This window comes from Haliotis rufescens, unplaced genomic scaffold (assembly GCF_023055435.1).
Source record: "Haliotis rufescens isolate VD_foot unplaced genomic scaffold, xgHalRufe1.0.p SCAF_3, whole genome shotgun sequence".
NCBI lineage: Eukaryota > Metazoa > Mollusca > Gastropoda > Lepetellida > Haliotidae > Haliotis > Haliotis rufescens.
In genome coordinates this window covers 20,618,977-20,644,321 of record NW_025964001.1, presented here as the reverse complement: position 1 = coordinate 20,644,321, position 25,345 = coordinate 20,618,977, and the positions used below count along the sequence as shown (strand labels likewise).

Genomic DNA, 25,345 nt, shown 5'->3' with positions numbered 1-25,345 from the left:
ATTAACTGAATCTTTACAAACCTTCCATTAAACATCTAATCCATTCTTCTTAACTTAAGTTTGGCGAATCAATAATTTGAGATATTTTCTAAATTGCAAATGTTTTTACACAATTGAAAATAAGCACTCAGACATGCTTGTTGCTGAGGGCTAATTATTTATGCTGAATTATCAGTTTTGAAGTAATGATGGCTTTTGCCTTTCTTGCAAATATAAGTTCAACAACTTGACATGTGATCGCCATCCAGGAAGCCAATGGCAGGACATGCCAAATAGGGTATATTTGAATGAGACAGGTCAGGTCAACCATCAACAATTGTAATGGTTTCAAGTATTGTGTTAATACATTGTCATTTGAGCAATACCCCATAATATAGGGCATCTTATTGATGAGAATAGCTTACATGATATGTGAAAAGTTAACCCGAATTGCAAAGCGTCAATTACATGATGGATTGGTCCTCTGTCCCACAATTTCTTTCAGGAATGTGGAGCGAAGGAAGTCGAAATTCAACAAGTTTAACTTTTAGATTTCTACCAACATCAAAAACCAAAATCTTCTCAATTCCTGTATTCCACTTGTGCTGCATCTTCAAGTACTTTTCTGTGTGATATTGAAAAAATAGACCTTTGACAATTTAGTATAGTTACCAACATCTACTATCTAAACTTAATTGCTAAACAATGGTTGAACATCTACCAGTTCTGGTAAAGGGAATAAACAGCTTACTGGTTGAATTCATTTTCTTTTTTGAACTATTCAAAAGATTACATGAATGCACTGGCATAATGTTAAATGAGAAAAACAATCTTTCTCGAATAGCTTGCAACTTAAGAGGTAATTACAACAATCACTTAGAAATTAATCAAGCTATATGTCACGTCAGACACTTTGAAACTGAAGCCCTACACAAATATTTAGTGAATCATCCCACTGCAAATTCACCATCATATGATAACAGGAAATTTCTCAAGTAGACACACTTTAACAAATTAGTCTGGCTTTCAACTTAAGGAATCTCCACTAAATCTTCTCATGGGATGTAGGACGAAAGCAGGGGAATCTCGGACATTCTATCACTGCATATTACCTCAGGGTAGGATGTTCCGACATGAGTGGGACTGTCATGCTTCAAAGCATCCTCGTTCTGGTGGGGACACGTTTTGACGGACAACACCCCCGGAAGGGTGCGACATGACAACGATGAAAGGATAAAGACAGATTGACCTTACAAAATCCCTTGTTAGTCGTGGCAAGTCCATCTACCATCGTCAGTATGCAATTTGTATCTGTGACAGGTGTCTTGGTTGGCATGGGAGGGATGGGACTGGGGTTGCTGCCTTGCTGAGTCAAAGAGGAAGACAGTCAGGCCTGGTCTTGATCTGCTCGCTCATCCTCTGAACCAAATTCTTTGATGATGTAACTGTCACATGTAAAACCTTTTTGTTGTAGTTTCCATTGAAGCTTATTTCTCACAGCATGCTTACATGTCCTTTTCATGTTCATGAAGCCATTCATGTACATAAATGAAGGAGGGATGACTGTGCTTTAGGAATTTCTTTCATTTGAATTTGTTCTTCAATCAAGGCAATATTTGTAAGCAGTAGCGATCTTTCATAGATGCATCAGAGTCATGCATCATGTTGATGAGTTTCCCCATTTTTAATCCTCTAAAGGTGCATTACCCAATAAATGTCCAAGCTAAAATCTTCCAGGAGGATTCCGAGGTGTCATATGAGGCAAGGTTTTCACCACTATATTGCCTTTTATGAAATCTTTTTCAGCAGAAAGGATAATCAAGAAGGATTATTCTCCGGCATTCCTGTTTTATATTCATACAATAGTAAGAAGCCACAGACCCTTAAAATTAGTTCCTCACTCAATGACCAATGTGATATTTCTGGTCTTGGAAACTCCCAAGTTTTCAATCAAGAATGGGGAATTAAGGTACAAAGCAACCATTATCAGTATAGTATGGACCACATCTTTCACCATCTACTTCTGGCTGGAAGGTGGTTCCATAGGCATGCCCCTCCAGGGACTTTCAGCAGGTGGTTTCACCACGGCAGATGGCAGTAACTAGTTGGAACACTACAGCAGCAAGATGGCATCTGTCTGCAACATAAAATGCTGTATATTTTGCCTTTGTCTACATATTTACAAAGTCTGCCAGAAAAAGCAGAAAGGTAAACAGTCTTTTCTTGTAGTATATGTTCCTCAGCACAAGGGTGTGAGCAAAGGTTTGCCACCTACTTTGGTGAAGGGCCTTTCTTCAGCTGCAATAGTAATTCCTCATCAATACCTGACATAGCATCACACTATCTAGCATAATGTGTTGGTTGGGAATCATTAGCACTGGATCATAAGATATCACAGCAATAAATACAAAGAGAAGAAGGGTTCAAAGAGAATATCATAGCACGCAGCACATTTACAGGTTTCACTGTTTTGTGACATTAAATCAGAGATTAGCAGGAATCTGACAGTAAAAGTTGTGTTTCACAGTCCAAGCCATTATAACGAATGGTGTAGTGTTGCTTCATCAGAAAGGATCATAACATCTGTCCCTTTGGGCAATATGAATATGTTTTTTGTTTGTTGTTTAACACCGTACTCTGCAATATTCCAGCTATATGACAGCTGTAACTAATCAAGTCTGGACCAGACAATTCAGTCATTGACATCATGAGCATCGATCCTAGACAATTGGGATAAGATGCCTGACCACCCAATTCCGTTAGTCACCTCTTACAAGCATAGTCACATTTTACGGCAAGCATGGGTTGCTAAAGACCTATTCTACCCCGGTTCTTCACAGGTCATATGAATATGTATGTCTGTCTTCTTACACATAGTGCAGCACATGCTTACCCTTTTCACAAACTGCTTGGTCTCTGATTTTCAGTGAGCTATTCATATAATGTGTCATCACTATTTTGCCTTTTAGGCCCTATGGAATCTGTTTTGGCAGTCAACAGACACTGATTATTCTCTCGGGTTGATGTTTTGAATTCTAAGCCTAAATTCTTAATAATTCCAACATAAACCTGTACACACCCTTTTGTGATTCAGTACCAATAAGTTCGTACCCAGTTTTCGATTTTGAAACTTAACCTTTGTTATTCCTATAACAGTAACAATACTCCTGTTGGTGAGCATGTAACCTTTAGGGCTGAGCCTGGTATGAAAGACTTGTTTATCCATATATCATGTATTGGCACTCTAGTCAGACTCCCCAAGGAGTCAGTCGAGATCACTGGCTGGTGCTTCTGCTCTGCTTCCATCCAGTCCATAAACATTTGTTTCTCCAACACCTTTGGCATGCATTTCCAAACGATACCAATATGCCTAATGTGGAGCAATAATGAACTTCGGAAAGGATAATGTTGTTAATAGTGTCAGAGCTTATCTTGGAAGGGGCACCAATACTCTTCTATGTATTGGAGAAATGGTTGCTGATATTCTTCCCATGGTGGCTATTTTAGTGTTGTTTTCCAAGGGTTGATTTTCTTCATTGTTTTGAATCAACATTACATGTAGAATCATCATAATCTAAAGGGGTCCCAAAGTCAAAGACATTGGTCTCATGATGATTGTATACTACTGTGGCTGCAGAAACATTTCCAATACAAAAGCAGATGTCGTAGTATCTAAGGTACATCTATGGGCGTATCTCATTCGTTTGTTATAAGTTTGGGTGGGTGGTCAACATCTGTGGGCCACCAAGCAAGTGAGTGAGTGAGGGAGAAGATGGAGGAGAGGGATGGTTGGTTGGTTGGTTTGTTGTTTAACGCCGCACTCAGCAATATTCCAGCTATATGACGGCGATCTGTATATAATCGAGTCTGGACCAGACAATCCAGAGATTAATATCATGAACATCAATCCATGCAATTGGGATCAATGCCATGCATCAACCAAGTCAGCGAGCCTGACCACCCGATCCCGTTAGTCGCCTTTTACGACAAGCATAGTCACCTTTTACGGCAGGCATGGGTTGCTGAAGACCTATTCTACCCTGGAATCTTCATGGGAGAGGGAGAGGATGGAGAGAGGGAGGGAGGGAAGGAGGGAGGGATAGTGATATGACAAATACACCAAGATGGGTTGTAAATAACAAGACAAACCTCGTAGCTTGTGAAATAATCCATGATGTCTTGGTTCAGTGCCACACCTAGCATCCAGGCAATCCCAAGGTTTAACATCATGTTCAAGATTATTGCACTTACTGGGGTATATAGCATCTTGCATGCATACATGTGTGTGTGTGGAGGTGTAGGGGGCTGCTTATACTGACTCCGAGCCAACCAGTCCTTGTTTTATCCCCTTTATGCTGAGCACCAGGCAGGGTAACAACAACTACCATCTTTTAATGTCTTTTGGTATGGCCCGGCCGGGATTGAACCCCCATCCTTCCATCCTGTGAGCAGATGCTCTATCCACTATATCATGGAGGCGATCTTCATATCTTTAACACAACTATAACCACACAGTGCATAAAGAATCTTTACATATTTAATACAGCATTTTGTCCACCAGAACAGGCATTGCAAGCCATTGATACAGCAACAAGTTCAGCTAAGACTGAATGTTTGCCAGGAACATTTATCATGGGTACTAACACTGAATAATATGAACAATTAATAGTCCAGTCACATGACAGCTGAACTGACTGAAGACTATAGTGGTGGTGGAAGGCCGGAAGTATTATGTGTAATGATTTCATTAGAGGGGTGTGCTCTTGAAACACATGTTGCTTACAGCGATAAAGGGGAGATGACAGAATGGGGAGGACAAAAATGGCAAACAAGCATAAGGGGGGACTTAATACTTGAGAATCTGCAACTACATCTGAAGGCAATGCGGGACTGCAAATGCTGCTGTTTTAACAGTAAACATGGTACCAAAATAATTGTTCTGACTGAAGCAAGACTGTAATCTGACCTGAAACAAACCTAGGTAGTGTATTACATGCACTGCAGATGCAAAGTGGGGCCCTGTTTGGTGGGTGGGGATTGAGGATAGTACACTGTGCAATGTAACTCTGAAACAGGTCTGGTGGGGCCTCTGCTGTGTGGATGGAAAAGGATGAAATTTCTTGTGGCGGGTATAATTGTGAAGACATAGTTACAGGGATGCCCATCTCAGGATACCTTGACACAGGTAACCTTTAACCTTTGAAAAAAAGTCTTTAGTTACTTCTTTCCAACTGTATCAATCTTTCCCCTACCCTGGGTCATGTGATATACTGTTTAATGACATTAACAATAAAACTCCATGGTTACACTACAATTCACTAATGTTCACATTATATGTTTGAGTAAGGATAAAGCATCAATCAGTTTCAGTGTATGCATGATCAGATCGTTTTATATGTGTATATGAATAGATTTTGCCAGGGTTGCAGTAAAACAATTCCAATTCGGACATTTTGTACCCAACTCTTGAGACCTGTAGCAGGTGCCCGGGTAGGGCTGGGTATTAACGTTTCAGGTACTCTGGTACCATATTTGGACTCGTCCCAGCCCTATTGTATATTTTGGTATCACTCTTCATAAATTATGTTTCAAATATATGCTTTACTTATACATGGCAAAGGACACAAAAAAAAGGGTTTGCAGTGTGGGGATCCATGCAGAGAACTGATAATAGATCTGTGTTGAAAAACACCCTATAACCAGACCCATCATACATGTGGAACAATTTGCACACTCATAAAGGATGACAGAGCAACTTTTCTTAACCATGTGATAACAGCATGGTCTTATCAGAGGCTGATAAATTGTCTGCAACTGCTACAGGTGAGACAGACACTGCTTCCTGTAAATCACTACAGGAACAACGGTGCTGCAAAAATGCTAAGCCATTGATAACAATTCTCTGATATATCAAACACTGGGATCTGGGATAAGAAAACAGAGGCAATGAAAAATAACTTCAAGAGTGAGTGAGTGAGTGAGTGAGTGAGTGAGTGAGTGAGTGAGTGAGTGAGTGAGTGAGTGAGTGAGTGAGTGAGTGAGTGAGTGAGTGAGTGAGTGAATGAGTGAGTGAGTGAGGTTTTACACTGCTTTTAGCAATATTCGAGCAATGTCACGGCGGGGGACAGCAGATAAGGGCTTCACACATTAAACCCTAGACTAACATTTAGTCCCTGAAATCTTATATTACACAATATCCTTCTTGAATCTAAAAAAAAAAATTCCCTTTGCTGATTTATTGAATAGAGCTAGCTTGAACTGGCTAGACTTGCTTTTGTATGTATTTCCAGATTATTATTTTTCATAAAATAAATATATTCCACGGTCATGGTGCAGGACTAATTAAACCCATGTGGGTAATCAAACCTTCGTCTTCGGCGTGATAAGCGAGTCTTTAACCACTAGGCAAAAGAAGTTAAAGAACACCTAATTCTTTCATATTACTATAGTTAATTTGTCATGGCATGACATGCAACATGGTTCTAAATGTCAAAGTAATTAGTATCAATACATGGAATGAGACACATGAGTACTTTTCCTCCAAGCACTGAACCATGCACATGTGGACCTGTGGACCTGGGTGTTATTCCTGATGCGGACCGGACACAGCTATAGACAGGGAACCATCAGTAATCTCTCTGATAGGATGTCTTCACTAACATAAACAGCATACCTAGTGTACTTCAGTGACCTAAACACTCTAATGTATTTGTTTTGATATGCTGACACAACAACACAGCTTGTAAGCTACCCGATACTGACATACTTTACCTCTCATCAATGCCTTTCTGATTTCCCAGAACCTGAAGCATATACCACCTTTAAACTCTTCAATGCCTTTCTGATTTCCCAGAACCTGAAGCATATACCACTTTCAAACTCTTTAATGCCTTTCTGATTTCCCAGAACCTGAAGCATATACCACTTTCAAACTCTTTAATGCCATTCTGATTTCCCAGAACCTGAAGCATATACCACCTTTAAACTCTTCAATGCCTTTCTGATTTCCCAGAACCTGAAGCATATACCACCTTCAAACTCTTCAATGCCTTAATCAGTAACTGCACCAATCGCATGATCAGGCATGGGGCAAATAGCTTTGTCAACTTGTAAATGTAAAAACTTCTTGTTTAGGCCTTAAATGTTTTTCAGTTGGTTTACAAGATTGAACAACAAAGAAAGAATTTTTATTCTAATAAAAGCAAATAATCTTTCAGAACCTTGCCATGTTAAAACATGTTAGTTTTCCATTCACTAGCATCAGTACTAATCTGGAAGCTTTAATTTTATTTTTTAATTTCCAACCACCAAAATTGAATTTTATGCCAATATGTTTGAAAACCTGCTAACAAACAATAAATAAAGGCCTAACAGTGCTGAGACAGATGTGTAGACATGTTATGTGCATTGTCCTGTTCAGTCGAAGGCATGGTTTTATTTGGTTCACCCTTTTACAGGTATCATCTTGTTTGTAACAAGACCATGTAAATCTGGTAACGATCAATCATACAGGTGTGACACCAATAAACATTTATAAGCGAAGTCCTTCACAGTGGAAATATCTTTCTGAGCCAAATACTACAGAGAGATTTTTAACAGCGCAAACACATATTCCTTGACTTACCCGGTACATTATAGTCATAACAATACAAAAACAGGTGGAACAGGATCCGGGATATAACCTATCGTATTCAACATAACACTTAAATTCAAAACATCAATGCCAGAGAACAATCGGTCTTTATTATCTGCTGAAACAGATCCCATAGGGTGTAAAATGCAAAATAGAGTTGAAAATAATATGGATGGATCATTGAAAATCAGTGATGACACGAGGTGTTCCTGCAAAGGGTAAGGATGTCCTGCTCTACCCGTAGCACCTGCACCTCACACAGTTTTCCTAAAAAAGTGTTTGTTGCCTAACACTGCACCCAGGATTACTCCTGCCATATGGCAGCAGCCTGTAAACAATCAAGTCTGGACTAGACAAAAGCTTACTATAAGAAGTTTGATAATATCCATGACAGTTGTAGGTTTTATCTTAAATAATGAATTTGGTTTGTAGAAAAAGACCAGTAATCCTAATCAATCAGATCCAATCAATCACCAATACACACAGAAACACAAACACATTCTGTGCCATACAGCATTCAAATCAAGCAAGTTATCTTCCTAGTCAATTGCAAGGAAATTATCTCACATATGAATCTAATCTGTAGACATGCTATTCACCACACAACTCAAAATTGAGTTGAAAATTGATTTGACCTTTACACAAGTTTGTTAACATGCACACAAGAACATGTGACTGCATTTCTGAACCAATGGGTATAATTAAGCCATGCAACAGGTGATGGTATATGAACAGGACTAGGGTACATTATGACTGTATACCTATGATAAAGTAAGCCTATTGTTATCTGCATAGCATCAACATCTAAGCTAGGCAATCAAAATGACTAATGCCTCTGCAATCTTAAATAGGTAAATCAGGATCTGGATTTAATAGACCTTGCAAATATAACAACCGGTTTTGACATAGTCACATATTTCTTGTTTTATTCTAATGTTAGAATCTTCAGCCTCAATTAGAGATGAAATATTAATAAACAATGAGGTCAAATGACAATAGTGGAAATGTGTAGCTGGTGTACAGATAACTGTTTTGGACACGTTAAATATTTTAAATCACACATCATTTATCAAAATTGAGTGCGAAGAGGTTAATTGACAGACACAACTTTAACCCTCACATCACAAAGAATATACCACTCCAAAGAGTGAGTGAGTGAGTATGATTTTACGTTGCTTTTAGCAATATTTCAACAATATCACAGCGAGGGGACACTAGAAATGGGCTTTACACATTGCTCCCATGTGCAGAATCGAACTTGGTGTTTGGTGGGATGAGAAAACGCTTTATCCACAAGGCTACCCCACCGCCCCACTAATCAAGAAGAGTTCAAGAACACTCAATTCTTAAATATCATTATAGTTACTATGTCATGGCGCGACAGGTTAACTGTAGAATGAATACATCAGATGTTCTTTAATTTCTTTTGAGTGGTATATATATATTAGTTATTGTCAAAATAACTTTTAAATGCATGAATGAATGATATAATTGTGTGTGTGTGTGTGTGTGTGTGTGTTAACTTCTTTTGAGTAGTATATATATATAAACACACATACACACACACACAGACATATATATATATATATATACTACTCAAATTAAAGAACACCTTTTATATATATATACTACTCAAAAGAAGTTAACACACACACACACACACACACACACACACACACACACACACACACACACACACACACACACACACACACACACACACACACACACACACACACACACACAAATTGTATCATTCATTCATGCATTTAAAAGTTATTTTATGCAAGTAGCCCCAGATTATACTGTCAGTTTATTTATATCTTTGTAATGTTAGGGTCAGAAAGATTACAATACAGCATACAAATGACAAGATACATTAACAGACTATCAAGGAACAGTAAAAACCATCTGAAAGTAAGGTTGGCATTGTTCATGTGGAAATGCAGGGTCCTACCTGGAAGAGGTTTAAATGAAGAGGAGTGTCTGCATGGCTTATATCAGTTACAGGGCACCTGCTGACAGACAGAGAGGAAGGATGGGGTCTGATAACCAATTAGGATGACTAGGAGCCCACCATGGTAGTCATGACTGTACCTATTTCATTAACATGAACAAGAAAACGATTCTGTGAATAGTACACAAATTGTAGGTACTGCGAAAAAGAGGTGTGAACTAGGTATGATGTTCTCTATTCATATACAGCTTAAATTTTTTAAACATATAACAAGGACTAGGGTAGACATTACCAAACTATCTCATTAACCAGAACAACCAAATATAATGTATATTTTTTTCAGAATTGTAGGTCTTGCAACAATGAGACACAATTATGAACTAGATTTGGTTACTTTTTTCATAAAGAGCTTAAAATGAATAAACATATCTTTGGACTAATATTACAATAAATTTGGATCAGATCAACAAAAATAAGTCTCCCTAGGCCTAAAAACAGTTAAGAGATTCATCTTTAAAATTTGAGGCCTGTTCATGAGGGTGGGTGATTATGATATATTACACATACATGCTGTTGAACATGGCTGACTACAAGATCGCACACGTTTACTCGCAGCCAAGCCAGGGAGGTAGTTGGCTAGTCATCCAAGATGGCATCGCACATCAATCAAATGTTTGCCATTGACCAAAATCGAACCGATGGCTAAAGAATAATCTTTTAGACTACCATTACATCTATTTACAATTTTAAAAATATACACTTTGTTATCATGAAAATCAAAGTATGAACCAATCATACTTGTGATGAAATTAAATGGAATAATCTTTGACACTTGTAGATGAAACAATAATGTTTGTGAACCTATAAGACTTGTGCATAGGGCTGTTTTGATCCCAGTCGATGCCATTTTGGATGCTGTGCCGTGAGAGTATGCGCCTTCCATTCAGGAACGAATCATATTGCTTCGCTGTACGCTCGTGTGATTGCCCACCCTCCTGAACACACCTCTGATGCCAACTACCTTCACATAGTGTGTTCATATTACTAAGATATTTATGACTATCTCGGGAAAGGTTAGCTTCAAGGTTATATATAAGAGGGTACTTAATTCTGGCCTGGATTCAAGAACACATGCATATGATTCCCTTCGATAATTGGTACTACCGTATTCGACGTAACAAGCGCCCAGGGCGCTCTCAAAATTAGAAATAGAGGGCTCTTATTAGAATATTATTTTGGTGAAAAAAAACAGCTGAAAGATCGTAAATTTCGTGGTTTATGCTGACAGCCTGAAATGTTGACATACGACAGATATATTTTTCCAGAATTTAATTTCCCATAATTAAGGGTGCATATAACACACAAGTGCGTGTTATACACAAATAAATAAGTCTTGTGTACATTGATCAATCGGAAGGGGTGCTGATTGGGATTGTTCACTATCCAATATATTAGCAAATATCGCCGTGGGCGCTTATTAGAGCGGGGCGCTTATTACGTCGAATACGGTATTTCTACACAGGCACACCCGTTGTAGGTGTATCTTGTGCTTCTGTCCATTTCAAAGGACCTGCCTCGTGAATACTTCTGATAGGTTGATGTCCAAAGAAACGTCTTATTTTGACATAATGCTAAAAGGTGAAATTCTAGTAGTCAGAATATTTCTGATAACATTTATATTTCAAATTGATTATGATATAGATTAATCTAAGGCAAAGATGTTCTTTATTCTGAAAGAATACTGCTCACCTTCAAATTCAGAAATTCCCATGGCTTCAAAAAACTTTATTTAGTGCACCTGTCATCCTTTCCAACTGTTCAAGTTGACTTCTTCAATAAACTCATACAAGCCTTTTTCAGTCCCTTTATCTGAAGGGCCTTTGTTGATACTATACATGATACATAATTTCCAAATGCCAATGATGAGCCCTAAGAGTGAGTGAGTGTGTAGGTATCAAATTGGAATCGATGACATGCATCAACCAAGTCAGCGAGTCTGACCACCCGATCCTGTTAGTCGCCATCACCATCATGGCCCTTCAATTTATGCCATTTGGAAAAAATTGAAAGCGCCAATGGTGCCATGGTGCAGCCTAGAATGAACTCTGATAGTGTTTCATCGATGTGCTGCCACTGGGCATTGGACAACTGTGCTGCATCGACAATTTGATGAATTGTTAAATACCTAGCAATTACACACACAAACACTTGTGAATAGAAGCTGCAATGAGCAAAAATAACTTTGCCAAAATGGTTGCCATGACGATATTTCATTACTTCCAAACAAAGGTATATAAGCCAATGTTTAGGACACCACTGCTGTGATCGCCTATGCAATGTTCCCGCTTTACATAAGTTGGCTTCAGGTTAACAAAGACAAAACATGAGATCACATGAACTCGATGAACTACAGGAAAGTGTCACTAACTCTCTGAATTCAATCACAGAAGGAATCAATAGGATTTTACTTTCTACATGACAACTTTGTAGCAGTATCCATAACACTCAAGTAGCCTTCACAAATTTTGTCCAAGTAGATGTCGACTTGGCAAATTGTACCCATGTGGACAATAGAAAGGAAAGCCTCCACTGAGATGGGAGCACACATCATTAGGCTGCCCAGCTGGCCCATTACAGAATGCATGTCAGTTGTCTAGATTCTAGGTACTACAAATATTCCAATCAATGACAGATGAACCCTGAATCCTCTTGTATGTGAAGAGGTACAGCTTGAAAACAGTGTATTTTCCCACAGCCCACAATAACATTCTGTAGGGCCGACCCCAACCCTTATCAATCATGCGGACATGGGTCACTTCTTGCCACTCCAGGCAAAATTGTCATATATCATACATAAAATTATACGTCAATCTACTCTATACACATCCAGTAAGCACATCTTCATGTATTTTGATAGTACATCTCTATCAAATCTACACATAACTGAGATGCCTAGCCTAACCCTAGCTAGGCTAAGAATGTCACTTCCTCTTATTCTCTTCTCTGGATCAAAGATTACACAGCCAAATTTACATGACAAGGGTTAAGTAACAATTTATTAATAAAAAATGTCAACGCCACATAAGGGTGACTATTGGTCTGTAAATCACTATTGCGATTACTATTGATATTAAAAGAAACTATTGCGATAACTATTGATATTGCAAGCAACTATTGCGATAGTTTTCAGTGTATCATTTAAGATAGATTTGATTTTCTTTAACATAGCCAAAATACTTCCAAACACTCAAATTTCCACCAAGGTTTGTCACAAACTCCACTTGACTGTCACCCTCTGACATTTTACTTAAAGAAAGACCAGTTGCTAAGCATCAAGGGCAGTTAACTCTAATCCTCACTCAGCTGTGTACACGAGTGTGTTTCGGTGACTCAATCGCATGATATGGTAAATACAATTGAAACTATTGATATTTCTAACTGAAATCGATACTATTGATCGGAAACTGATTTAACAATCGATTTATTGACTTTTTGTGCTTACCCCCAAAAAAACAGCAATATATCGATATTTTGATTTATCGTGACACCCCTAATGCCACAGAATAATCAGTCTCGAAACATTTTTGTTTTTGTTTGTTTGTTGTTTAACGCCATACTCAGCAATATTCCAGCTATTTGACGGCGGTCTGTAACATAATCGAGTCTGGTCCAGACAATCCAGTGATTGACATCATGAGCATCGATCCACGCAATTGGGATCGATGACATGTATCAACCAAGTCAGTGAGTCTGACCACCCGATCCCGTTAGTCGCCTTTGACGACAAGTATAGTCGCCTTTTACGGCAAGTATGGGTTGCTGAAGACCTATTCTACCCCGGAATCTTCACTGGTCTCTGCTGAAACAGATTCCATTGGGCATAAAAGGCACGACAGTGGTGTAAATTATATGAAAGATCACTGATTACACCAGGTGTTCACAAATAGTTGAACATTAATCCTTGTGGAGAATAACACAGATGCACTGCTTCTTTAAGATGATTGACAGTACCTAGACTACAAATGCTTCCTCATCTTATTTTCAGGGCCATTAATTTACTGTCATTTAATGTCATAAATGAATAAAATATGACACAAATGTAACAAATGTTATATTTGGGATAACACTTTCTTTGTAAAGTGCAGATTCTCGTTGAGTCTCATAAAAGTATGAGAATCTGTACTTTACAAAGAAAGTGTTATCCCAAATATAACATTTGTTACATCTGACCACTTTCTAAATGGCATTGTGTGTTCAAAAACATAAATGTCCAAATTGTTTTTCCCAGTGTTACAAAAATACTATTATATATGTTGTCTATGCCACAGTATCCCAATACAAGATCAAACTATTGGTTAACTGACCTAGAAAACTGATATTTGTTTATGTGTCAAGTTGAAACTAAAGGTGATAGTTTATAAATAATATAAATTTGTTAAATAAGAAAGTCAAAATAACTCTTAAATGGCATCAAATACCATCATTAAGCACTATAATCTGGTGTTTGTGTGTGCTGTATCTTCTTCCTGCATGGTGTTCTATCATGCATGACTCGAAATGCAGCTCATAGACAACGCTAATAAGGAAGATAAAAGATGATATACTCAATTGGCAATTAAATTAGACTTGCTAAGTAAATCTTTGTGCTGTTTCCAGGTGACTGCTGGTGTTGAAATCCCCGAAGACCATCATACCCGATAGGTAAGTATTTTGTCATGCTTGAAGTACACACCTGTCAGGACATGGTTGTCAGCAGGCCATTCTAAGGATTCATTACTACATGTCTAGTTAAGATGAGGTGATACGGGGTTTAACGTCCTATTCAAGATTATTTCACTTATACAGTTACGGGCATGCATGTTTGTGTGTGTGGCTGCTGGTAACTGGTTGTATGGTGCTTTCACATTGAGATACAATTTTGCAGTTTAACATGGATACTCCACTCGGACACAGTATATTGACTCCGAGCTGACCAATCCTTGTTTTATTCCCCTATTCATACCAAGTAGGGTAACAACAAGTACCACCTTTTAGTATGATGCTACCAGGGGATTGAAGCAATGACCTTCCTCTCTCCAGGCAGATGGTCTGACACATCATTACACTGATATCATGTCTATTAATATCTGTTTTACTTAATATTGAATGTTGTTGGAGGCGGTAATATTGGCAAAGATATTTAGGCACTAAAATATGTGCATTCCCCAAATTATTGTTGTCAACCCTTCCCAAATGCATGTCAATTTTTTAAAGATTTCCTTAAAATTGTGTTTTTTCTTAACTGCCCCTGAATTTTCCATCATCATTGGTGACCTGTCATATTCAATTAACAGGCCCTTGTCAGTACAAGATGGGTAAGTGAGTCAGACCCTTATCAGTACAAGGTGGTTAAGTGAGTCAGACCCTTGTCAGTACAAGATGGGGAAGTGAGTCAGGCCCTTATCAGTACAACCCGTGAAGATTCCGGGATAGAGCAGGTCTTCAGCAACCCATGCTTGCCGTAAAAGGTGACTATGCTTGTCGTAAAAGGCGACTAATGGGATCGGGTGGTCAGGCTCGCTGACTTGGTTGATGCATGTCATTGATCTCAATTGCATGGATCGATGCTCAAGATATCAATCACTGGATTGTCTGGTCCAGACTTGATTATTTACAGACCGCCGTCATATAGCTGGAATATTGCTGAGTGCGGCGTTAAACAACAAAGCAACCAACCAACCTTATCAGTACAAGGTGGATAATTGAGTCAGACCCTTATCAGTACAAAATGGGTAAGTGAGTCAGACCCTTGTCAGTACAAGATGGGGAAGTTAGTCAGGCCCTTATCAGTACAAAATGGGTAAGTGAGTCAGACACTTGTCAGTACAAGATGGGTAAGTGAGTCAGACCCTTATCAGTACAAGATGGGTAAGTGAGTCAGACCCTTATCAGTACAAGATGTTTAAGTGAGTCAGACCCTTGTCAGTACAAGATGGGTAAGTGAGTCAGACCCTTATCAGTACAAGATGGATAAGTGAGTCAGACCCTTATCAGTACAAGATGGTTAAGTGAGTCAGACCCTTGTCAGTACAAGATGGGTAAGTGAGTCAGACCCTTATCAGTACAAGATGGATAAGTGAGTCAGACCCTTGTCAGTACAAGATGGGTAAGTGAGTCAGACCCTTATCAGTACAAGATGGGTAAGTGAGTCAGGCCATTATGAGTACAAGATGGGTAAGTGAGTCAGACCCTTATCAGTACAAAATGGGGAAGTGAGTATGTTATAGTCATCCTGCAATATTACAGCAGGTGACACCAACAATGGGCTTCACAACCAGGGCGTTGCAGCATGATGAGCACTTGTGTTAAACAAAAGTGACAAAACTGATTCATATTCATAAGAAATCCATTGTAGTCCATTGTACGATACCCACTATATCATGTGTATGTGTTTTTGAGCCACTACCCAATAGTGATACCTGGTGTTCAGTAAAAGGTGAGCACATCCTGCCCCACCAGTGGTACCCTCACAAACACATGCAAGGGCATGTCAATTGTTCACTTGAAACAACATGGGGAAACACAAGGCTAAACCACTTCTCACAAGATAGGCATGCAATCCTTACATTTCAAGGTTTTTCTTCCACCAGTAAAACAAAATAGCCATTCTACAAGCCCAAATAATCTAATGGTCCAAATGCTGTCATTTTGTATTCAGACATGTAGCTTTTCAATCACTAGGCTGTCACTTGACTTGCATTTAACTTTCAAAACATCTGCAATTATTTTAGGTTGCATGATGATTAAAACTAAACACATATGCCTACTGGTACTATAAATTTCAATTCATAAAACCATTTGAAAAACCATCTGCAACATCCAGTCATGCATAGTACTTAGAATATGTTTTTCCTCATAGATCAGAGACCATGTTCCATTGGGCATAGCATTCTTGGTTCTAGTTACCACTAATCTGTAAAGATGGCAATTCTTGGCACAAATACTGTCACTTCAAATTTGCTTGGTGAAGATAAGAAGGGAAGCCAGTAAATTCACCTAGGTGGTAAGAAAGAGCGAAATATTACTCACAGGATAAACATAGCCCTGAGGCAAAGACCATCATGTGCAGTAGTTATCATCATTACCTTATTTGATACATTTCAGGCTTACGCTAGGCACTCATGACATTAAATTCTGGAGATGTTTATTTAAAAGCTTTTGACCCACGATGTTATCTACAGGATACAGAGGGGGGACATTGTGTTTTTGTATTTCAGAGAAGTGACAATAAATTAATTTGGCATTATATAATGCGTATCACTGCTTACATTTGCAAGTGGGGGCATGGGTGGCTCTGTCGTCTAAGGCATCGTAATTTGCTGTTCTGAGTTGCTTCCCCTGTGCATGTCAGAAACCTCTGATCATGGCTGTGAATCTCAGTTCGCCCCAATTATGTTTCAAGGTTTGTCGCCACCATACCCATGCTTGTGGGTTTCACCAAGAAACCTGCATCACTTTGGGCTTTCCTGTTATTTCTCGCATTTTTACAAATACAACCAGCAAAATGACAGTTACAGTACAGATCACTGTGTAAATTCAAGTCTATAGACAAATCAATTGATGATAATATGAGCAACAATCCAATGCATATTTTATGATAGTGCATGAGTCACTGGGGACCCTTTCCACAGTTTTTGATACATCCTATTCTTTACTTGAATCTTAATGAGGTTACAAATATTAAGGACTATATCATTATGGTTCTTCTATTCATGATGAAACACCATGTGAACACAGGCACTCATTATAAACAATAAATATTTCCTGCCCTCAAATTATTGCATGCATGATTTTGAAATATTGTGATCACAAACCTTTGATGAGTGACAGTTCTTAACAGTGATGCTAGAGAAACCAGAGATAAGATGAAAAAATACAAGTAATTTATTGACCTTGTTATTTTGTTCGTTTGTTTGTTGTTTAACGCCGCACTCAGCAATAGTTCAGCTATACGACGACGGTCTATAAATAATCAAGTCTGGACCAGACAATCCAGTGATTGACATCATTAGCATCGATCCACGCACTTGGGATCGATGACATGCATCAATCAAGACAGCGAGCCTGACCACCTGACCCCGTTAGTCGCCTCTTACAGCATTATCGCCTTTTATGGCAAGCATGGGTTGCTGAAGACCTATTCTACCCCGGATCTTCACGGGTCCCTTGTTTATCATGACAACTGAAATAAATAATCCTAAGGTTAATACTGTCTTTGATTCTGTTACCTTTGTAACCTTAACCTTAGACAGAGCTGATGTGAATGTCAGAGAGACCCAATCCTGAAGATCATGAAGTCAGATAAAGCCACACCATGAAGTCTCCAGTGATTTCTTTTTTCAAATATTTAATTCATAAGTAACAATTTATAGAACAGAAAATTGTCCCATTTCAAATTTTTCAAACAGAAAACTGTACTTTGTAGATTATATTCAGGGCTATTTAGATAAGGGTGTGAGAATACGATACCAATATGATCATTAGTTTTTGAGAAGAATTGGAAGGTCTTGTTAGGATGGACAGATGAATGGATGGAAATCCACTGGCTCAGCTTAGGGGTACAACTTTTCATGGGCAATTTATTACCCAGTCATAGGCCACTGGAACTATGTCCCAATGTTCTTATACGAATAAAAGATGTGTCCCCCATCTCAAGTGTCTGTATCCATATGCTTCAATATGAAAATATCAAACAGAAATGGCATACACATGCTCTTATTGTGTTTCACAAATCGATCTTAGAGCTATGACTATCTTAAGGCTATGTTAAAGGATGGGAGTTACAATGATCTTTGTGCTAAAATCTCATAGTGGTATGGGGCCCAGAGTGCAAAATGTGTCAAATACAGTACTTTTTAGATGGCCAGCCTGGAGTCTGGTGCATTAAAGATGACCTTTACATTCCCTGTCTTCTGATGTCCGGCAGTGATCTGAAACCTGTTAAGACATAACAAATTAATCACATTCCACACAGAATGCCTGTGTGCATGAATCAATGTTAGTGTTGGGACTATTGTATCCAAATCCAATAGCATTGCCTTATTATAGTTGTTAGCCTCTTTATTTCTCCTGAAGTATATCATCAAATTTCTTCTACTTCTTCAAGACTTTCTGCATGCTAGCCTCTGGTCATCTTGAAGCATATACAATAGCCACAACAGCTTCTACATGTCAGCCTTTTGTCATCTTGAAGTATATCATACGAAGGCTTCATGTTAGCCGCTGGTCATCTTGAAGTATATCATACAATGGCCACAAGAGCTTCTACATGTTAGCCTCTTGTCATCTTCAAGCATATACAATGGCTACAAGAGCTTCTACATGTTAGCCTCTTGTCATCGTGAGGAATGTCATACAATGGCCACAAGAGATTCTACATGTCAATCTCTTGTCATCGTGAAGAATGTCATACAATGGCCACAAGAGATTCTACATGTCAGCCTCTTGTCATCGTGAAGAATGTCATACAATGGTCACAAGGGCTTCTACATGTTAGCCTCTTGTCATCTTGAAGAATGTCATACAATGGCCAAAAGAGCTTCTACATGTTAGCCTCTTGTCATCTTCAAGCATATACAATGGCTACAAGAGCTTCTACATGTTTGTCATCTTCAAGCATATCATACAATGGCTACATGTCAGCCTCTTGTCATCTTGAAGAATGTCATACAATGGCAACTAGAGCTTTTACATGTTAGCCTCTTGTCATCTTGAAGTATATACAATGGCCACAAGAGCTTCTACATGTTAGCCTCTTGTCATCGTGAAGAATGTCATACAATGGCTACAAGAGATTCTACATGTTAGCCTCTTGTCATCGTGAAGAATGTCATACAATGGCCACAAGAGCTTCTACATGTTAGCCTCTTGTCATCTTGAAGAATGTCTTACAATGGCCCAAAAAGCTTCTACATGTTAGCCTCTTGTCATCGTGAAGAATGTCATACAATGGCCAAAAGAGATTCTACATGTTTGCCTCTTGTCATCGTGAAGAATGTCATACAATGGTCACAAGAGATTCTACATGTCAGCCTCTTGTCATCGTGAAGAATGTCATACAATGGCCAAAAGAGCTTCTACATGTTAGCCTCTTGTCATCTTGAAGTATATCATACAATGGCCAAAAGAGCTTCTACATGTTTATAAGCCTCTCGTCGTCTTAAAGAATATCATACAATGACTATAGGAAAAGAACATCCTCTTGTTTAAGTTAAAGAATATACACATTGACTACAGGAGTAGCAATTGTACATTTAAGAATTGACTGTGTGCATCTGAATTGCATGATGATGACAATTCTTTTTAGTAAATAAGTTATCATTTATGTCACAGACTGCTTTTGTAATCATTAATAAACTGTAGACAATAACACGAAATCTGTGACATCGATCAGCGCAATAATGCAACCCAAACCCCCATTTTTTTCATGTAAAAAGTGGTGTGCACACTGTGTAAAACCATATAGCATACTGAAGTCAATTACATAAATAAATGTGACCCTCCAGGAGATTAGGGACTTTATGGGTAAAAAATCACATTTTGACTTTTCATTATATTATAAAACTACAGTATCTTCAACACCAAAATAAAAAAATCACAAGCTTCAATTCATATCTATTACAGAGATACATGACATCAAACATTTGGACTCATTTTCTGACTTAAAACTATTTATGCAATAATTACTGTTTTTATGCATAATTTCTGATGAATTGGAAGCAGATATGTATGCTGAAAGGTTTTGTGATAATGTTTTTATTACATTATGAACTAACAAGAGAAAAATAAGATATTTTTGCACAGTCCGCAAACATGGTGATCTTCACTGACGTAAGTTGACGTCAAACGTCACAGTACAATTGTATCCAAGTATGTATAAGGTCCCATTTCTCATGTTGGGTCACAAATATGTCAACAATAATAACAACACAGCCTGTGTATTTAATCACTGACACAAAAAGACTGTAGACAATAATATGAAAGAAGTCACATAATTTCTTCTTGCCCTGTTGGCACTGTTTGGCTGTATCTATTACCCACATTGTCATGAAATGGTAATGGTTTCAAACATAAAAAATATAAAACGATAACCATTAAAGATACAAGAAATGATACACACAATACTGGAGAGAATCCCTTCAAAAGTTTCTCATCTAGAAACATAAACACACTGTTGGTGGTAGAGACTTGATAAGTACTGAAAGACTGAACTGTACATGAATATAGATAACAGTGAGGATGTCTTGCTTGTCTTTATGACTTGTTGTGAAAATATTGTTAAGATACGCTCCAACTTAATGAAACTTTCATCTGATTTGTTACCTTTGGCAATGTATTACAAGTAATATCTGCAAATACAGTGGTACTGCATAAACAACGACTATAGGATTAAGAGAGATAGCACCGCAGAGAAAGTAAATATTTATAGACTAGAGAAATACAGATTTATTTCACCTTTCTTCACAAGTTCCCATTATTAATATTGTATAACAGGGGTATGGATTGCCTAGTTGTCTAAGGTGCCACAATTTGCTGTGTAGAGGTGTGTCCCATAGGTGTGCCTGAAACCTATGATCGTGGGTTTGAATCCCAGTTCGTCCTGATTATGTTTCTAGGTTTGTCAGCACCATTCCCTTTCATGTGGGTCTTACTACAGTGCTAAATGTCTAAGACCTGCATCACTTTGAGCTTTCTATCCCACAATAAGCCGACATGCCATGATACCGTTGAAGTGTCATTCAAAGCAGCATAAAACCAACTCACTCACTCACTCACAAATATTGTGTTACAGATCTCACACAAGAGGTGAACATCAACTGTCATGCCAGTTTGGGGGTCAGTACCTATATTTTTCAATTATTTTTCTGATAATGTATCTATAAGGAGTACATAGTGCAATTAAGTCACAGCTTGAAAGTTCTTTTAGTACAAAATATGCAAAATAGTCTTGCCCAAACTTTAGAAAAGGATGCCACGATCTTTCACAGGCAAGGTCACCAACTTAAAAGATAACACATTCAGACCTTTGAGTCACATCATTACATACCCCCAAATGTTGTTCATTTTTGGTTACGGTTATACTTTTACTTTTGAACTCTGCATTATACCGAACTGCATGTAGACCGCATTATCTTTCTAACATGATGCCTAAGGCTTCCTGAAAACAAGAAAGAAAAGGACGCATCTTTCACCTTTTCGCCTGGTGTCTTCACTATTTGATCGTGAATAATAAACACATGCTTATTATAAAGTAGTAATCGTACAATGGACTCTGCTTTTAGCACCGATTTCTTTTGATTATGGAACAGGTTTCGTCGCTTTTATTTATGCCATAACACAAACACAAGCATAATACTGAGACTGTAGATGGCATCTAGTTTCTATCATGAGAACCGAAGAGTTCAGATTAACAGCTGTTCCCACAGTCTCTATTTCAATACAATCTGATTCAATACACATAAATAGACTTAGAAGGGTGCACATGTCATGCATGATACATAAAAATGCATTGATGGTTGGCTGAGAAATCCGCTATAAGGTAGACACCATCAAGTTTCTTTCATTTCATGTCACAAATATATGTAACTTTCAAGGGAAAGGTAAATAATTTAATGTTCTTGTAGCTATTCTTCACAACTCATTTTGTATAAGTACATGGAAACATGTCAGAAGTCATACAATCAACAACATTGCAATAAATGTGGCTGAATATAGTGGAGGCTTTGTGGGGTTAAATAGATAATTTCCAGACGACAAGTGAAGTATTCCCAAGGGCTACAAACTGTCTGAACCCGCTGAAGAGGTGAACTGATTTAAATGTGTATATAATGTAACTCCTGCCGACTTTCTCATGCCTGTTTTTCACCGAGGAAAATCATGAGTCATCAGTTGATTCTGTTGGTTAAATCATCAGTGAATTTATTATGCTAAATTAACAGTGTAGATCTCACACACCCCATGCCACTTGTAATGCCCCGCACTAAATACTGACATTTCAAGTGAGAGATCTGCGAGGAGAGTACATCAGCTGTGACTGACAGGCACAGTATCACCTACATTGTGTACATGTCACACACTCACTCCACTTCTGTTAATACCCACAACTGTACCTGTATTATTATAAAATGCAACTTAGTACATATGTTCTTACTCAAGCTGATACATTATCATGTCAGATGTTTATTGTGTGGGAACTATCTGCAAATTATTATGACAGTTTAGTCCGAAAAGTTAAGAGTTTTCAAATGATAATGATTAAAAAGATATGTAGAGGTGAGTATGCAAAAGAAATAATGCCATAATGATAGCTCTTGCACTGATATAAAAGCTATCTTCCTATGGACCTTATACGACTTCATCTAAGAACAGAATGCATTTTTCTGGAAAGAGCTGTTTGCTGGAGTCCATTTCATCCCATGACATGCTTGAAAAAAGAATTATTTATTTGAATAACATTTTCACCCAGATTCTACAAAGTGATCTTCACACTGTGACTATCAGAAGTCTATCAGTACAATAAAGCAGAGAGTTATGACAGTTATAGCGCCTTTGAGGAATATCTTGTTATATCTCCCTACTCCAAGCTGTTCACCACAGAACATATAAAGTGGCCTTGTATCTATGCAATCTGTATCATGCTATCAAGAAATAAGTGCTAAGTCTTTATTAAATCAAGATATCATCCATTTTCATCAATCTAAATTATCCAATATTGTCATTTCTGACATGAAATATCTGGCATATGCAGGATTCAAAGGCATTAAATGATATGCATTACAAACAGGCTGTTATAAATCAGTCACTCAAGGTATATCACACATACTTGGAGATATCAATATGAGACATTACCGATATAAGGATTTGAGTGAAATCCTCATACCCGTATGATCTTATACACAAAGTTTAAAGGTTTAAGCGGCATTCACTTTATTCATAAGTATATTACAATTTCCTTAACTTTGCCTGTACAAAACACGTATAGGAAGCACATAAACTGTATATAAGACTATCATAATTAGAGAATAACTGCCAAACAACTCAGAATTATGTATTATCTGTACTTCATGAATTGATTTTGTAAGATTGGAGCCTTGGGGACAGATATCTCTATTTCAGAGTTACGAGTAGGTAATACTATTATCTTTTAGTCTTTTTTTCTGGGTGCATGTGTGAGTGAGTGAGTGAGTGCATGTGTGAAGGAGTGAGTGAGTGAGTGAGTGAAGGAGTGAGTGAGTGAGTGAGTGAGTGAGACTGCATGTGTGAAGGAGTGAGTGAGTGAGTGAAGGAGTGAGTGAGTGAGTGAGTGAGAGTGCATGTGTGAGTGAGTGAGTGAGTGAGTGAGTGCATGTGTGAAGGAGTGAGGAAGTGAGTGAGCGACATCAATGGCAGACATCAATAGCCCAGCTAGGTTATTTCATATACATCCCAACGTATTGTTCTAAAAGTGGACGAGTATAAACTTTGGACATCATAAACAATAGATCACACAATATTATATTGTTCTCTCCAATCCAGTATAAGGTCTTGTCATATTCCATTAACTGACCAATCAGCTTTGAGAGTTGCTGTTCTGCACATGTGAAATATTGGAAGGTATTACCTGTATGCGCAATTTTTCAATCCTTGTGGGAAATTTCAAGTTATCACATTCACTAATGACTAACATTTAAACTTAAACCAAGCACTGACAGCCTAATTAACCAGAGCCTAGTGTAGGCAAACCAGCATCTCAACACCTTCATTCTGCCTACAGTCGTGACAAATCTCCTAATTGCCCCTTCCAATGTTTCGTCTTCAACCTTATATTTCACATGACATTGTTTCTATTTTTCCATAGTTTGAAACGTTCATGTGATGACAAAGTTAATGTGGGTTTAAAGGGTGCTGAGACATAAGTCCCGATCTGGCCCCGAGCCTATGATTATAATAGCAATTACGCATATGGGAAATGGATGTAGACACTTTCCCTCCAACTTAAACACCTACAGCTGTTTTTATGTGGTCTGAAGTCACACACTGGGAACAAGCGGAGACTGAGACACTCCAATAAATGTTTTGAAATATCTGTGGAGTGTGTACACAATAGAAATTGAATGCATATATCATCAATGAAGCATGCACGCATCACACTGTGGATAAACTGATCACAACTGAAGTTTTCACATGACTCGTGGTAGTAAGTCAAATATAGAATGTCATGTAGCTTGCTGCATGCCATGTTTGTGAATCAGTTAGGTGATGCAGCTGACGGCGCCCTTATCATTTCCAGCACATCAGTGACTACATTAATATTCTGTGTAGGTAAACACACAGGAATGCTTGGCAAAGAGAAATAAATTATTTGTCAAAATCAGCCATTTACTACGAGCAATAAAACATGAAAATGACAGAAAAATAAATAACTCTGTATGATTTTATCAAACATTGATTTTGCACCTGGTTTCCTTAACACGTGCACACTGAGTGAGTGAGTGAGTGAGTATGTTTTTCACAGCTTTTAGCAATATTCCAGCAATATCACGGCAGGGGACACCAGAAATTGGCTTCACACAATTAACCAATGTCGGGAATTGAACCCGGGTCATCGACGTGACGAGCAAACGCTTTAACCACTAGGCTACCTGACCGCCCCATGCACACTGAATGCCAGGACAAAGATTCAAAACACAAACCAGGAATCATTTTGAAATTGTGCTAAACAGTGAGGGTCTTCTGACCACCATAAATCTGACCATGAT

The 25,345-nt window shown here is 38.1% G+C and overlaps 1 protein-coding gene across 4 annotated transcripts in view; it reads left to right on the top strand.

Annotated features, from left to right (window-relative positions):
* The window catches only part of LOC124137071 (delta-like protein D), a 194,661-nt gene that overhangs the window by 50,268 nt on the left and 119,048 nt on the right, over positions 1–25,345 (top strand). For 2 of the 4 annotated variants that reach the window (XM_046503212.2, XM_046503209.2), the window contains exons 2-3: positions 14,226–14,270; positions 21,400–21,443. The gene's annotated coding sequence lies outside the window, so the exon portion shown is untranslated. The remainder of the gene's footprint in view (positions 1–14,225; positions 14,271–21,399; positions 21,444–25,345) is intronic. The other 2 variants (XM_046503213.2, XM_046503211.2) reach the window with 1 other exon arrangement.